The sequence below is a fragment of the Dermacentor variabilis genome, chromosome 6, assembly GCF_050947875.1.
Source record: "Dermacentor variabilis isolate Ectoservices chromosome 6, ASM5094787v1, whole genome shotgun sequence".
Classification (NCBI taxonomy): Eukaryota; Metazoa; Arthropoda; class Arachnida; order Ixodida; family Ixodidae; genus Dermacentor; species Dermacentor variabilis.
This window is the reverse complement of record NC_134573.1, coordinates 29212519-29227909: the sequence shown is the minus strand read 5'-3', so window position 1 is coordinate 29227909 and position 15391 is coordinate 29212519. Positions and strand designations below refer to the sequence as shown.

Sequence of the window (15391 nt, the reverse complement as noted above, 5' to 3'; positions counted from 1 at the left end):
CAAGCACTTGGCAAGCGTGTGTGCAGCAGACGACAACAAACGCCGCAAGCGTACAGTACATGTCCACGTTTACATCGTCACACGCTTTGCTTACAGCAGTCACCGAACGCCACATAATGGATTTATGTACAGTGTGACAGGTACTAAACTACTGTCTTCACACTGTTTGCTCAAAGGGTAGGGCCCATATGTGTTGTTAGAGTTTTATGATAGGGGCCCCAAAGAAGTAGTGTCGAAGCCACTGTGCATGTGCGAGATGCAAATTACGTTTGAGTTTTGTGCCGGGCATGCTATTTCACTGATTTAGCGGGAGCCCTAGAAGCTTTGCACCTACAAACATGGCGGCACCCATAGAAGCGACGGCTCTAATCTAGCACCAAACTGGGCTGGATTCGTGGTAATGCATGAAGTTCGCAAGCTAGGAGAAATGACTGCAGTAGCGCTTTCTTCCAACTAGCATGTGTTATGAAGATTGATCCATAAGATGCTGCTGATTCCGACCTGCACATCAAAATTGCATTTAACCGCTCTTTCTGCGCATGGGTGAGGAGGTGAGGTTGTGAGAGAGAAAATGTGGGGACTTGCGGTCCTTGAAGTTTATCTTCGTCTAGGTACTACAGAGGAGAAAGTTGTTTGCTCCATTCGTCCCTAGCCGATGTGGCGTCGCAGTATCGGCAGAAGGTTCGCTGGGGCGGCGAAGCCGTGTCCGAGGTGGGGAGTTCGTTGCGTTTTAACGCGATAGCGTTAAGGAGCTCGTGTCGCAGAAAAGCCGGTGTCGTCGGCGTCGGCGTCCGCGGCGTTGGCCGTGAGCGATAAATCATGGCAGGCACTTCATAAATAAAAAGCAACTTCCAAGATGGGCTGGGTGGGAATCGAACCAGGGTCTCCGGAGTGTGAGACGGAGACGCTACCACTCAGCCAAGAGTTCGATGCTTGAAAGCGGTACAAAAGCGCGTCTAGTGAATGCGGTGTTGCCTTAGAAACGAGCCGTAGAAAGTTATACTGCGGTGTATATCGGTAATTATGAGCATGTAACTTACGGAAGTCGCATTTACACGAATAGCGAAGTACGTTTCCGCTACATTTCTTCTGCGCTTACCACACACGCAGAGCCATCTTGCGGCAAACAATAGACCCCCTTTTCTCAATGTACGGCGCTGCCCCGACAGGTGGCGCGCCGCGCGCGCATTGGGGCTGTGCGCGGACCGCTGCCAGGCGCCTCGCGTCCCCGACTCCCTCTCCCCTGACGACGCTTCGCCGTGCTCCCACACGGGTTGCAGAATCAAGCGCCGTTCCTTTCTTTAGATTACTATCTATCTATCTCTCTGCCCGTGCCGATCACGACGTTTGGCTGGCGTAGATCGTTTCCCCCTCCGAGACACCGAGTTCTTTGCTTCGTTCCGTTTGTTCAGGCGCGCGTTTCGTTGCCGCGCCGAACGCTGCGTTGCTCGACGCTCACCGCGTGATAGGTGGGCGCAGAGTCTGATGCGGGGGGCCTCGTAAGTGATCACTGTCTGAGCGCATTGTCTTACACCCCTTGGCGGGTCGACGGCAACGCTGTCGCGTTCCACTCTTGAAGGCGAAGCTTAAGCGTCCTCCAATTTTTGTTGCTACGGTAGGTTATTAAATTCTGATAGTCGTAGGGGGATACGTTTGGAAGTCAGGTGTCTTTTCGGATGACTTTAATGCCAGAGCATTACATCGTGCCGATGTATCGTCTATGAGTGTCGTTGAGCGTACCAGCACACTTCAGGAGATTCGCGCGGGAACAGAAACTGCTTGAGTTGAACTCTTTGTGCTTTGTACGTGAAAGTAAGGAAACTGAACCTCGCCATGCAATGTAATAGACGTATGTCATTGTGAGTGCTGCACGGCAGCAGCGGCAAAGGATTATGCCGTGCCGACGCATTACTTCTTAATGTAGCTGAATATGCAGCACACTTCGATCAGGGGATTTGCGGGAAGGGAAACAGTTTACTGTTTGTATGTGAAAAAAAGAAAACTGAACATCGCTAAGCGCTTTAATAGCTCTAGATAATTCTGACAGCTGTACAGCAACACTGGCAAAGCATTAAGCCGAGCTGACGCTTTGATTAATCGAAACACATTTCGTATCGTGTAATGTTAAAGTGCGAAAAATGGACGTCACCATGCAATGTTTTATAGCTCTATATAGACCCTTGCCAAAGCTGTACAGCAACACTGATCAGCCGCGCGGTACAGATTCGTGGTTACTCTGAGGCGCGTGCGTGCTTGTATATAAGGAGCGCATACCAAATTCCAGTTACATGTAGTCTTTTATACAGAGCGCGCTAGCCTGGCGAAACAAGCGCTCAAATCACCAGAACTAGGTCCGAAATATCTTCCAAAGCCTGCCAGTACATTTATCAGGCGCCTCTGTGCATTACGGCGAAGCTAACAGTAGGGAACCGGCATGGTGCAGCGCTCGAGCCTTCTCGGTGACTGCAGATCGAAGACACAAACACGTTCAATAGCTTTTCACCGATCTTTACTCCTCTTTACTGAATGAAAAGAATACCGTACGCCTGTGTCCGTGAGTAAAAAAATGATGAAAAACTCTGGGCACTTGCAGTGTTTAAAAAATGGGAAACTTTATTTAGGCAGACGTCCATGCTCCTGTAAGAAACTGCAGTTCAGTGGTGGCCCTGTGGAGCTGGATCCGGCCCTATGAAAACAGAGCCGGCTCATGAGTCTTAAAAGTAGGAGATGAACACTAATGCTGGTATATATACCTCTTTATTAGTTATCCAGTGACAAAGGCATTGTACTAAACATTGAGACGATGCCTTAATATGTAGCGCTTACGTGGCGAATAGGAGAGCAAAAGATGAGAACGATGGTTATAGATGAGGCAGCACTGCCTTCATCTGTGTAGTGAAATTGTGTTTATTATTTGTGTAACGTCAGTGCACTCATTTTCTTTAGTGTGACGTTTACTGCAGCTTAAAGCTTTTGTCGGTGCAGGTGCTTCTTTACTGGAAACAACCTTTGATTTATCCAATAGTTGCCATTTTGTAGTTTTACAAGCTTTCCTCTTGTATTTTCTGAATCTGGAATATCTGGCAGAATGCATGTGTCACAGTTTGTCCTCCATCATATTTAATGGTAAATTTCACCTCAAGGTAGCCGGCATCCAGAATCACAGGATAATACACGTTTCAGTGCAGATGAGCACTGCGAATTCAACAATTTTTATGAGACATAACTCCCCCTCCTACTCGCTCTTTCTACCAGTGCATTCTCCAGCAGCTACTGCACTTGTTTCTGAGCATGTATATCCCCGTGCACTGGCAAGGGCCAGAACAATTCATGTAAGGCTCACAGTTGGCACAAACACTTGGTGCGTCACAGACTATTGTGATCAAAAGGACATGATGGCAATTGCTTCCTTTCATGCCATATAGCACTGTGCCAGGCAGGCATGACGTTTCCACTGTATAGATGCACTTAGAAAAAGCAGTGAAGTTGGCATGCGAGTTCCTGGTTTTAATCGCTCCTGGAATCAAAGTCAGGCCTCCCCTTGCACACCAATAAATGTGCGAGCACAGTCTCTCTGCCTACTGTACCAAGTGTAACCTTCTGGGTGATGTAACATTTTTTAATAATCTTCATTACTGTTGAAAAGTGAACTTCACATTGTAGAATAATTCTAGACCTTTACTTTGACGCTAGGTCACCATATAAAGTAAAAGCCCTTGAGCCAGAAAAAAAAAATTTATTTATCGCACAAATGCTAGCATGCTTAAAGAGGCAACGCAGTGTACTTTATTTTTACAATGCTCAACCCCATTGGTGGTATATGCTTGTACTATAACTTGCACAAACTGAACAGCATATCCAAACCCACCATAGCTCCACTGAAATATAGGCAAGGCCACAAAAGTGACAACACATTAAATCAGAAGAAGCCAACAAACACTGACACCAAGGATAACATAGAGGAAATTACTTGTGCTTAATAAATGAAACAAAGAAACGATAAATTAATACAAATGAAAGTGGATGAAAAAGCAACTTGCCACAAGTGGGGAACGATCCCACAACCTTCGTATTTAGCGTGCAATGCTGTACCCACGAAACACGCAAGCAGCTGTTTGGCTAATTGAAAAGGCTAGTAGCTGTCTTGATCAAGACATTTTGTAGCCATGTACATCAGAAGTACTGCAGTAAGCCCTGCTCATGTTATGCTAAAAGTTGGCTAATGGACAGCTTGACAAGAACTGAAGACTTTTTTTTTTAGACACTCAAATTTTTGCGGCAGCTGCTACAGTAACACGAGGTTTGCCCACAGTTACAATTTATTTTAAATGAGGCACGGACATCAGAAAAGGGAAGTTTGTATTGTCGGATAGAGTGATGTACAGGTATTTTTTCCAGATGTGAACCATGGAAATAGTGTAGTACAGCCTCATTGGTTAATTAGTGCAATCAATTGAATTCCGCCTGTCAGAATTATTTTGCAAATAAAACAAGATCTGTATTGCATGCTGATATCATCCCAATGTTCACCCATTGACCTAAACAAGAACATCTCTGCATGAAACACGTCATTATTGATAAAACTTCGCCCTGCTGGGTCTCCACCAAATTTAAATAGATTTTAGCAGGGAAACATCTATATATTTTTTTCTGATGTCCATGCCTCATTTAAAAGTAAATTGTAATTTACTTTGTGGGTGCCCCTTGTAAGGTAACGCCACATGCTTGTACAGCATCACGTAGAAATAATTTCCAATTCTTCGGCATACCATCCACTAGTGAATTCCTTGCACGTTGCATATTACCGGAACTGAAAGATAAATCATAATATGCTGTTATTTTTTTTCATACAGTGTACAATGAGTTTTTCATGCATAAAACATGATTGCAAGCGAAAATGCAGCAATACATCTACTTCACACAATGTCACATAGTCATACTTTATTACCTAATAAATTAGAAAAGATGCAGAAAGTGTAATTAACAAGAATGACAAATAGCAGCAAAGGTGAGCATGAATAAATCTTGAAGATGATTGCCGCTGCTGCGAGAGTAGGCCGGGCTTCATAGGAGAGCACTGGCTGCCCACAAAAGCATGCTGTCGCAGGCCACGCGTTAAGGTTCTTGTGTCTCGACACAACAGTTCTTGTAGACATAGGCAAACAATACCTGCACAGAAGAGGGAAAAAGGCGAGGGAGGAAATGGGAATGTTCAAATTCAAACTTCAATTAGCAATATATGCGCTGAGTAAGAAGTTTGGCTCACATTAAAAATAAATTTAAGCACTCCTTTCTCTTAAATTACGGGTATCTTAAGGTATGTTATCTTAAGGTATGTATGTGATGATGTTTAAAATTACTAGTATATTTCCTGGCATACAGTTATTAAATTGCAGAGCAGAGTCAGACAAAATCAGCCTTGAAATTTATATACGGTGTTTTGTGGCTAAAAAGGCACTTAACTTGTCAAACAAGTCTGAGAAGCTTCCTGCAAAATATAATCAGTTTAAAACAGTAATCCACTCTGCAGGTAAATGATGTAGTAACTTAATTAAAAAGTTAAATGGCGTTTTATATTGTTAAACTAAAAGCAACTTTCGCTTTTTGCACTACCTAGATGTTGCCTTTTTTTCCCAACTTAAACATGACACAGTACAGAGTAAGCAGGTAGCATGCAAAGGAGGACTGGTGATAGAGTAGTGTTCCAAAGCAACACTCCTAGCTGGATCAATCACTTTTGTTGATATAGTTTCATGTGAGCCTAACTGGCTTAGGGCAACGCCTCCTATAATATACTATGCCTGGAACGTGAGCCGCAAACGCGCTGCCCTTCCCTCGCCTGTACTCTCCTACTTTTGGTACGGTGGCGAGCGCCTCTTGCGGCCAGCCCTTGTAAACACGCCGGTGGCGCGGCTACCGGGAGCGACGTCGGCAGCCAAGCGGCTGGCGCGTCGTGAGCTTTCGGCGGCGGCTGTGGTTGTCATGGGGACCGGTACGGTGGCGCGCGCCGTCCTGCGGCGTATGGTCGCAACACTCGGCAGAGAGCTCCCTATGGAAAAGAGAGCGACGTTCCAGGCATATAGTTATAGGAGGCGTTGCTTAGGGCAATACCTCACACCAATGACGCATCATCTTGGATGATGCATGATGCGTCACACAAAATTGAAAGTATCTTATGATGTGATCAAACGATAACATTGCCCACTGTCTTGAAAGTGTTGACATGCTGTTTGCGCAAGAAAGTGCAAAGTGATTCGTATAGCTAGCAAATTCATCAGTGCATCTATAGCTTCAGGTAATTCTGAGCATCTACGGTGACTCGCAATTGAGAAGCCACTGCACTCAAAAAGGTGTATTCAAGTAATGGTTCATGTTGAATAATTGCCCACCTAGTGAAATGTCAAATGTGGCAGGCTAATGGGCCAGGGCAAATAAATTGCTGAATTCTGATAACACCTCCTCCAATGATATTATTGAAACAGATGACAAAAAAAAAACAGCACAGATAAAATTATAGCTATGGCAAAATTTTAAAAGCACTTCTGTAGAATGCTGGAACCCTCAGCATCATGCCTGTTCTACACGCACATATGTTGCAGCGCAATCTATATCTCAGACGCAGGCGCCTCCACAGATCCCTTTGTGATGTCCTCACAATAAGGTTAAAAAGCAGTCTGGCACAAGCTAATTGATGTGATTAATTTTGCAAGCGCCAGCCAAGTGCTGATGGTGGTAGAGCGAAATTGAAGTTTGTCCTTGTATGGAAGCCTCGGCCCATGTTTTATCTATTGTAGCAGCAAAGCTTACCTTTTGCAGCACACATATATCTTAACTTAGACTGCTTGCTCATGCTGTACAGTAAATTCCAGTAAAGAAACTAAATCACACAGAAAATATTTATAATACACAGCTAATCACATACGGGCTTGAATACATTTGTGCATTAGGGAAGGAAGGTGTAATGTATACTGTTGTAGCAAATTTTTACTCATGTATGGAATACTTAATTGTATGACACCACAGAGTTAATTTGTGAGTTCTTACATAGCACTGACTGCCTACAGTTAAATTTTGTAAGGCTTATGGAAACTAATTAATAGTAGAACTGTGTATGTACACTGGCGCTGACATATTGGTTATAATAGTGGCAACTTATAAGGGACTAGTGCAAAAAATGCCCTTTTGTGAGATACCAACTAGCTATTTTACCACGAAGTGCTCCCTGGCCTTAACTCATACGCAAAGCACTAGGAGGAACAGAGAAGGTACAGTACATTGGCTTACACTGATCATGATGTGGTCCCATCATCCAGCTAGTGCCAAGGTACAAGAAGGATGTCCAACCGTCTATGGAGTGAAAGGAACAAAATAAGAGAGCGTCAAGTCAGTTGAAAGACAGATTTGCAATCACAAATGAGGTGACCCAGTCATGGTCATTCATTAACAAATGCCAAGCAGTCGTGATTGCACTCCAGATGAAGCACCTACTAGGCTAAAAGTTTTGCTGCTTATTTAGAACAAAACACAAGTGAAATTTGTACATCAGCAGACCATTGCATTTGGAATTGTATATATGAAGCAAACATTGCAGTTATATTTTTGTTTTGCTGTAAAGGGAGAACGCTACAAGCTGCATAGTCACTGACACGCGCGCGCGCACGCCACGCTGTAATCTATGCAAGAACAAAAGGACACAAAATAGGGCGAGTTCAGTCTGGTTCATGATTAGAGCCAGCGCGTCGTCTTCGAATGGACTCCCTTCGGTTGGTTCGTCCTACGTTAACCACAAAGGCTAACAAACAAGCAGGGAAAAGTTCTGACTGTTGTTGCAGAAGTCGTGGAGCGCGGTAGTGCTGAACTTGGCGTCACAAGTTGGCGGCTGGAAGTAATTATATTGATTCCGTCGTGTTTTATACCAGTTGTAACAACGTGTCATTATTTCTCATTATTGGCGGCGCCTCCAGGACACCAAATAGGCAACGGGGATATCAATGCTAGAACACGGACTGCGCGTGCCAGGGGTGTATAAGATCGGCTGTCCGCTATCGCGCGGACAGCCAATTTTTTATGCGAACACCCCATGGCACGCTTCGGCCTCCGCGGCCCCAACCCACGGGCCGCCCGGCTTCCACTTTTGATACCCCGCTACCCCTTGGGTGCCCTGGAGATCCTGCGCCGCCTCTTAAGCAGAACCCTCGTATAAAAGTAAAGGTGACGAAAACCCGCAGGGCAGAAGAGCCCATCCATCAAGAATTGTCGCAGGGAACACCTAAAAATATTCACATTGTTGACGAAAAACGAAGTGCAATGCATTTCACTTACCGGAAAAAGTGTTATCCGAACGTGCGACGTACAAAGACGCACCGACACACGAAGGCGGCGAACGCACATCCCGCCATTGTGGTAGTAAGCCGTCGGCGAAAACACGCAATACAGCCGATGTCACGAAGCACTGATGCAAAACACACCGCAAACAGCATCAGGACAGCTAAATGACTCCAGTTAGTATCCAGTATAAACGTACAGAACGGATTTTAGAATGACGCACGACTGGCATAATGAACCCACGACTGAGACATTGCGGCATAGAGTTTCTCACTATAACACCTAGAGGGTAATCTGGCGCCACCGTCTATGGGAGTTTCTTAAGGGGGCACCGTGCCGTCATGGGAATGACGGTATATGTGTCTGCGAGGCTCGTGTTGGCTGGTGTTGTAAGAGGCTTCGTCTAAAACGTGGATATGGCTACGCAAATAACGCGTTCTCAAAGTAAAATCTTCATAAAATGTTTCCATTCACGCATATTACATCTTTACTCACCCACCATGCATGACCAAGCGAAGAAAAGCAAGAACAGACGACCAACTGTTTCAAAGCGAGCCCGAACCTTGTCGTCTTTCCTCCAACTTTAGCGGCCCGCTGATACTTTTTACGTAACATGTAGTCGTACACACAATAACAAGTTCTCATAGTTAAACAAAACATGTTTTCGCGTAATAATAAAGCTAAAACAGCTTTTCATGTGCTGTTCTAGTAGAAAATGAATCATTGTGACAGACGGAACTGTACTTGCCAAGCGCGTCTTCAAGGTGTCCTGTCTCTACGAGAACGATGCCAATCCGAATCCACAATATACCGGCATTCCCATGCATACCACAGCGCAGCAGCGCCAGATTTCCCTCTAGGTAATGTAGTGAGAAACTCTATGCATTGCGGGTGACAGTGGCCGTTTTTTTTTAACCTTCCTGCCACCCAGAGTTTCCAGCACGGAATGAGAAGCCTGACAAATTTGGAGCGTACCTACTTGACCGCTGCTGAAGTGATCGCAGCGCGGTGACACTGCAACACCGGCGTTTCGCTCCTGCTGCTGTCAATACCTGCTGCGCGAGCATAAAAGAATGGTTTCCAGGCGTCGTGTGCGCGCCCCGTATGGAAAGCAATAACACGCCCTTGATTGTTGAAGTTCTGGTCTGAAATTATTTAACTTTAAAGCCGACTTACTATGTTGCTTGTAACGAGTTCGATTTGCCTGTGGCGTCTTTTATTCGTTAACGTCGTTTGGCATTTTATGCACTTTAGACAAAAAGATCTAAAGATGTTCTTGAGTTAGACGTTCTGAATGTGGTTACCAAAATGGACTGTAGTGATACCAGTAGTGGGTTTTACCGCAAATAGAATATATACTAGCATATTCCAAGTGATAAGGTTATGTTTAGAAGAAATTATATTTTCAGTCTTATCATAGGCCAAGACGTCTATAGCCGTTTGTAGCTGTTTCAAGAGGTTTTTAAGAGGTTCTGTGCTTCGTGGGTTCTAATTGAGCTACCGCGGCGCCGTTTCCCAATCCACTTTCTTGGGTATTTATGTTTCCTAGCAGAACCCTGGGAGTGTTAGCTAGCGCCACCACTCACAGACCTTGGCAGCGGACGTGGAACGTCCTTTCTGCCGCAGGCATTACGAGAAGGTGATCTTTTTGGGTGAAGGCAACTGGTCAATAAACCCACACATGCTACCTGAAGGCATCAGTGTTGCCGGATTGGAGACCCTCATTATGTAATAAACGAGAAGAAAGGTGTTAACCGAGGTGCCCGATTTTTCTTAGTCATATCATAAGAAACAAAGCTTAAAGGCCCTTCTCCGAGAGGGCATTTAAGAGTATTCTGAATAAATAAAATAAATAAAATTATGTTGACCCGATGTCACAGTTTTGTTGCAAAGCGGATTATGTGTTTGGATGTACACGATGCTTTATTTTTAGCTGCACAAGGTTTATCATAATTGCTTGTGGCAGGTAGCACATTCTAAATCTTTCCAGGTAATTGGAGACAAGTTTTATAGTGTTCAGCGAAATGCATTGCCGTTTAAAGTAGTTTGTGCTTCAGTGCAAGTTAAACAGTGCATTGTTACCGCAAGTTTTACAGCGTCTATGTTGAACTAGTGTCATCCTCAAAATTCGTTCCAAGTCGATATGCTTTGCATACTCACTATCTACAATACGTAGATTGAAATATGTGCAGTAAAGTAATTGATGCAAAGTTAATTAGCATAATTATGTCAATTATTCAATTAAGCATTTTCATTTTTCGTAAGGATATTACGCCGCCTCAACGAGTATTTTAGTACAAGGGTTGGGAATGTGCTACCTGTGCCAGAGACATTTTAAACATTTGGTTCAGTTAAGAAAACGCCGTGTAGAATGACAAAACGAAGTAATAAAACGAAGGACACCGACCAACAGAAGTGCTAAAAAATGAATAAATCTAAATGACGTTTCGGCTTCGCTACGGAAGCCTTGTTCACAATGGGATGACGGAAGGTTCATGGAAGCTTGCGTATACTTCAGAACGTGACGTAAGCAGCGAGTGCAGTTGTGGGGCACACGCAGTTGTGGGATTGGTGCCACGGTTGCTCAAATCAGCTAAATTCTGTGAAAGGCTGTCCAGGATGAGCCGCGCCGCGCAATCTCTGAAGCCACGGCGAAGATGAGTTGTGGTTGGCGCCATGTGGTTGTCGCTACCAGCTAATGCGAAGAGTGTCGTGACATCTGCCATTCATATGGCTAAATGAGCTGAAGAGTCACTGAGCTGATCTAATTCAGTACCACGTGCCAGTGCGTGCTCGCGCATTATGAAGGAAGGAACCTCCTCCATGTCGCGCATACCTGTAACACTATGATCGCTCCGTCATTAAGGTCTGTGGGCGATTATAACGCGTTGTGCGTAGTTTAGGGTGAAAATCTGTCAAGCCTAGTAGTAAGTGCTCGTTCCATTATGCGTTTCTAGTGCGTCATGCATTCGTACTTACTACTGGTGACGGGGTCTAATATGAAACTCTATGGTGGGAGAGTTCATCGTCAACCAACGACGAGCGTTCGGCACGACAGCTGTGTCTTGGTGCACTCGGCAAACTGACACTTACTCCCTCGCTTGTTATCAGCTGCTTTGCTGTGTTGCATTTATCTCTGTGTACTCATAACGCAGCGGACTTAAGGTCGACCATTTTTCTAGCTGCAGGACTTGAGTACGAAAGTGAAATTGCTCAATTGGCTATTAGCATTCCACGCGACTGTGTTGCCGTTAATCTCTTTGTGCCTTTATGTGGCTCGCTTTGCCGCTCCGGACGAGCAATATCTTTTCAAGTGCGCTGGTTTACTCAGTGTGGCCGCGAATGGTAGTCATTTGTTCGTGAGTGGTCGCGTGCGTCGGTTATCTTCATCGAGAGAGAGAGAGAGAGATAAAACTTTATTATGTCCCTGATGGGGTTCAGGGGTGGCGGGGGTCAAGAGATTAACCCCTAATCCCCCCCTTCCTCAGACGGCGGTCAGTCCTTGCTTTCTGGCGGCGTCTTCGGCCATCCGGACGGCCCAGAGCTGCTCGTCTGGGTCCAAGCTGAGCAGCAATGTCTCCCACCGCTCAGCCGTATATGATGCGTGTGTTAGTGCGGGAGGTGTTGGTGGGTGAGGCTTTGGGGCATTGCCAGATAATATGATCGAGGTCAGCGCGGGCCTCGCACGCTTTGCAGAGAGGGGAGTATGCCTCGGGGTTCATGCGGTTGAAAGCACGGGGTTCGGAAAAGTTCGTGTCTGAAGGAATCGCAAGTGGTGGATTGAGACTTATTAAGTGTTTTGTGTGCTGGGGGGTAGCGTAACCGCTCTCTGCGGTAGTGCAGGAGAATTTCTCTGAACGTGACCATTCGGTCCCGCGCGTGACCGCGATGCAGGACAGAGGGCTGGTCGGGATCGGAAGACGCAGGAGAAGGATGATGCGCCCGGTGTGCGAGAGCTCAGGCGGCATCTTGGGCGGCTTCGGTTCCAGCCAGACCCGAGTGACCAGGGGCCCAGATGATTTGCACGCGGCGTTGCCTTGAGGGAGGAGTGCCAGAGAGAATCTTCTGCGCTTGGGGTGCTATCAGTCCTCTTGTGTAGTTGCAAATGGCCGTTTTGAATCGCTGATGATGCAGTTTGCATTGATAGCCGCGTAGGCCAAAGCGATGGCCGTTTCTTCTCCTACTTCGGGTTGCGTGGGAATATTGATGCGGCTGCGGCGAGGCGGTACTGCGAACCCGCGACTGCGACTACCGCCATGGCGTTTTGGTTGGGGTATTCTGCTGCGTCCATGCACGTAGGTTACGTCAGCGGCTTGGTCGTAGCGCTTTTGTAGTTGTTTAGCTCTTTCTACACGTCGCTCCGGATTGTGTTCAGTGTGCATATTGCGAGGTATGGGCGGGATAACTAGCTGAGCACGAATGTTTGGAGGGATGGGTACTTTTGGTCCGAAATGGGTGGTGTAGGTTACGCCTAGGGTGCCTAGAATCTGCCTGCCCGTGGTGGAATTGGCGAGTCGTTCGTATTGGCTAATACGCTGCGCTTCAATAAGCTCGTCTATGGTGTTATGAATGCCAAGAGCGTCCAGTTTCTCGTTAGAGGTGGTGATGGAAAGATGTAGGGCTTGTTTATAGGCCCTCTTGATCATGGTATTGAGTTTGAGCTTGTCAGTTGCATTGAGGCTAAGGAAGAATAGCAATGGTGCGCGCCGGTATTCTGGAACCATTTCTAATGCGTAGGAATAGTGTCCGGCCAATAACCATTCAAAATTGTTATTGACTGCTACAACATCGGCTACAAAGCTCTCGGCCGTTACCACCAGTGCACATAGAAGGGAGCTTAATAACGGGACGGTTTGAAGCAGTGATATGACTGGCCCATTGTGCATGTCCACGTTTTGTCTCGATTGTGTGCGCTGTTACCGGCAAGCTAAATCTACCGCTAAGTAGGTTGAGCTTACCATTGAGGTGAATATGCGAGAAGGTAAATACGTCACTGCGGCCTCCATAATGAAGTAGAAAAACGATAATGACAAAAATGCATATGCCGCACATGCAGGACACATTTATCAATTTAATTATTTAAAGGCGCAAACAACAGGACGTTCCATCCGTGTGTTCTCTGAAGTCCTGCTTCATTTTCGAGGCCGCAATGACGCATCTACATTCTCCTGGCATCGTCGCCTCAATGGTAAACTCGAGCTACTTAGCGGTAGATTTAGCTTGCCAGTAACAGTACACTCAATTAAATTGAGGCTAAACGTGGACATGCGCAAGGGGCCTGTCATATCACTGCTTAAAACCTTTACATTATTATGCTGCGTTCTATGCATTGGTAGGAATGGCCAAGAGCTTTGTAGCCGATTTTGTAGCAGTCAACAATAATTTTGAATGGCTATCGGCCGGACACTATTCCTACGCATCAGTAATGGTTCCAGATAACCGACGCACGCGACCGCTTACGAACAAATGACTGCATCATTCGGGGCCACACTGAGTAAACCAGCGCGCTCGAAAAAATACTGTGTCCGGAGCGATAAAGCGAGCCACATAAAGGCACAAAGAGACTCACGGCAATACAGTCGCGTGGAATGCTAATAACAAATTCAGCAATTTCACTTTCGTACTAAAGTCGTTCAGCTAGTAAAATGGTCGACCTTAAGTCCTCCGCGTTATGAGTACACAGAGACAAATGCAACACAGCAAAGCAGCTGATAACGAGCCAGGAAGTTTCAGTTTACTGAGTGCACCATGATACAGCTGCCGTGCCGAGCGTACGAAGTGCGCGTCCTCGGTTAACGAACACCTCTCTCATCATGGCCACGTCGCCAGTACGAAGTATGAATGCGTAACGCATCACCAACGAGTAATGAACCGAGCACGCACAACCCGTTACTATGGCGCACATACCTTAATGGCAGAGCGCTCATGAGCGCGATATGGCGGATTCTGAAGGCGTGCGAAGGACATGCTGTAAAACAATGAGCAAAACGTGAACACGGTGAATGCAGGAGCCAACGTTTCGACAAGTGGACTTGTCTTCAAGGCGGCGTATGCTGTCCTCGCCACAGTATATATAGGTGGGGTTCTTCTAAAGGGAGAGGGTGTGAGGCGGGAGGACGCGGAAACGAGCGAGAATGTGTTAGCGTGTCGAATTGAGAGTAAAGTTACGCTGTGTACAAGGTCAAAGCCCCCCCCCCCCCCCCCCTCCTCCGGTCTGTCAACGCAAGCGCGTTAGCCGGCGTGTCAACGGCGTCTGACACGCCGGCTGACAAAAGAAAAAAGAAGAAAAGGAAAGGAAAAAAAGAAGGGGGGGGGATACGCCAACAAATCAAACTAAGTGTTGTTGCCTATAGCTTGAAGTTTAGCATAGTGAATAGAGTCTAAAGCACCCTTTGAAACGTTTATGTCTATTGGTTGCAATGTCTTGAACTTATCGATAAGGTATGATTCTCTGTATTTTCTTTCTCGTTCAGAACCGAAATTAGACTGTAAGATGTAGAGTTTAAGTTCATCAATGTTATGACCTGGTTGGTTGAAATGCTCGGCGACGGCTTTGGGAAGCTTTTTAGCTGTGTCCGCGCGATGTCCGTTTAATCTGACGTTCATTGATTGTCCTGTTTCACCGATATATTGTTTCTTACAGAAGGAACATTCAAGCATATAAATCACATCCGAAATTGTACAAGTGGAGCTAGATCTGACTTCATGTGTATAACTATTTGCGGTGCGTTTAATTTTAATGTGACTTTGAAGGTGCCTGCAGGTTTTGCACCTAGGGCGACAATATGCTTCTATTACGGGGAAATGCTGTTGGCTGACTTTTGGGTGCACTGACATGTCTTTAATGTTCTTGTTTCGGCGATAGGTAACCCTGGGTACATCCGGGAACGCTTTTCGCAGACGCTTGTTACTTGATAATATTGGGTGGTATTTTCTTAGGATGTTGTTTATGTTTGGGAGTGCATTAGAATGTTTTGTTATAAAGGCCGGCGGTCTGTCAGATTCTATTGTGGGCTGTCTCTTCGCCAATTCCGACTGTCTCTCCAATCTTGACGCGCATCATAAG

General features: G+C 45.9%; 1 long non-coding RNA gene across 1 annotated transcript; it reads right to left on the bottom strand.

Annotated features, from left to right (window-relative positions):
* Positions 1 to 2738: 2738 nt before the first annotated feature.
* Positions 2739 to 8569, bottom strand: LOC142584707 (uncharacterized). The gene is made up of 3 exons (XR_012828891.1): positions 8323 to 8569; positions 7285 to 7347; positions 2739 to 6049 (listed from the first exon to the last, which is right to left on the bottom strand). It is a non-coding gene; the product is annotated as an uncharacterized LOC142584707 (long non-coding RNA).
* Positions 8570 to 15391: the final 6822 nt, after the last annotated feature.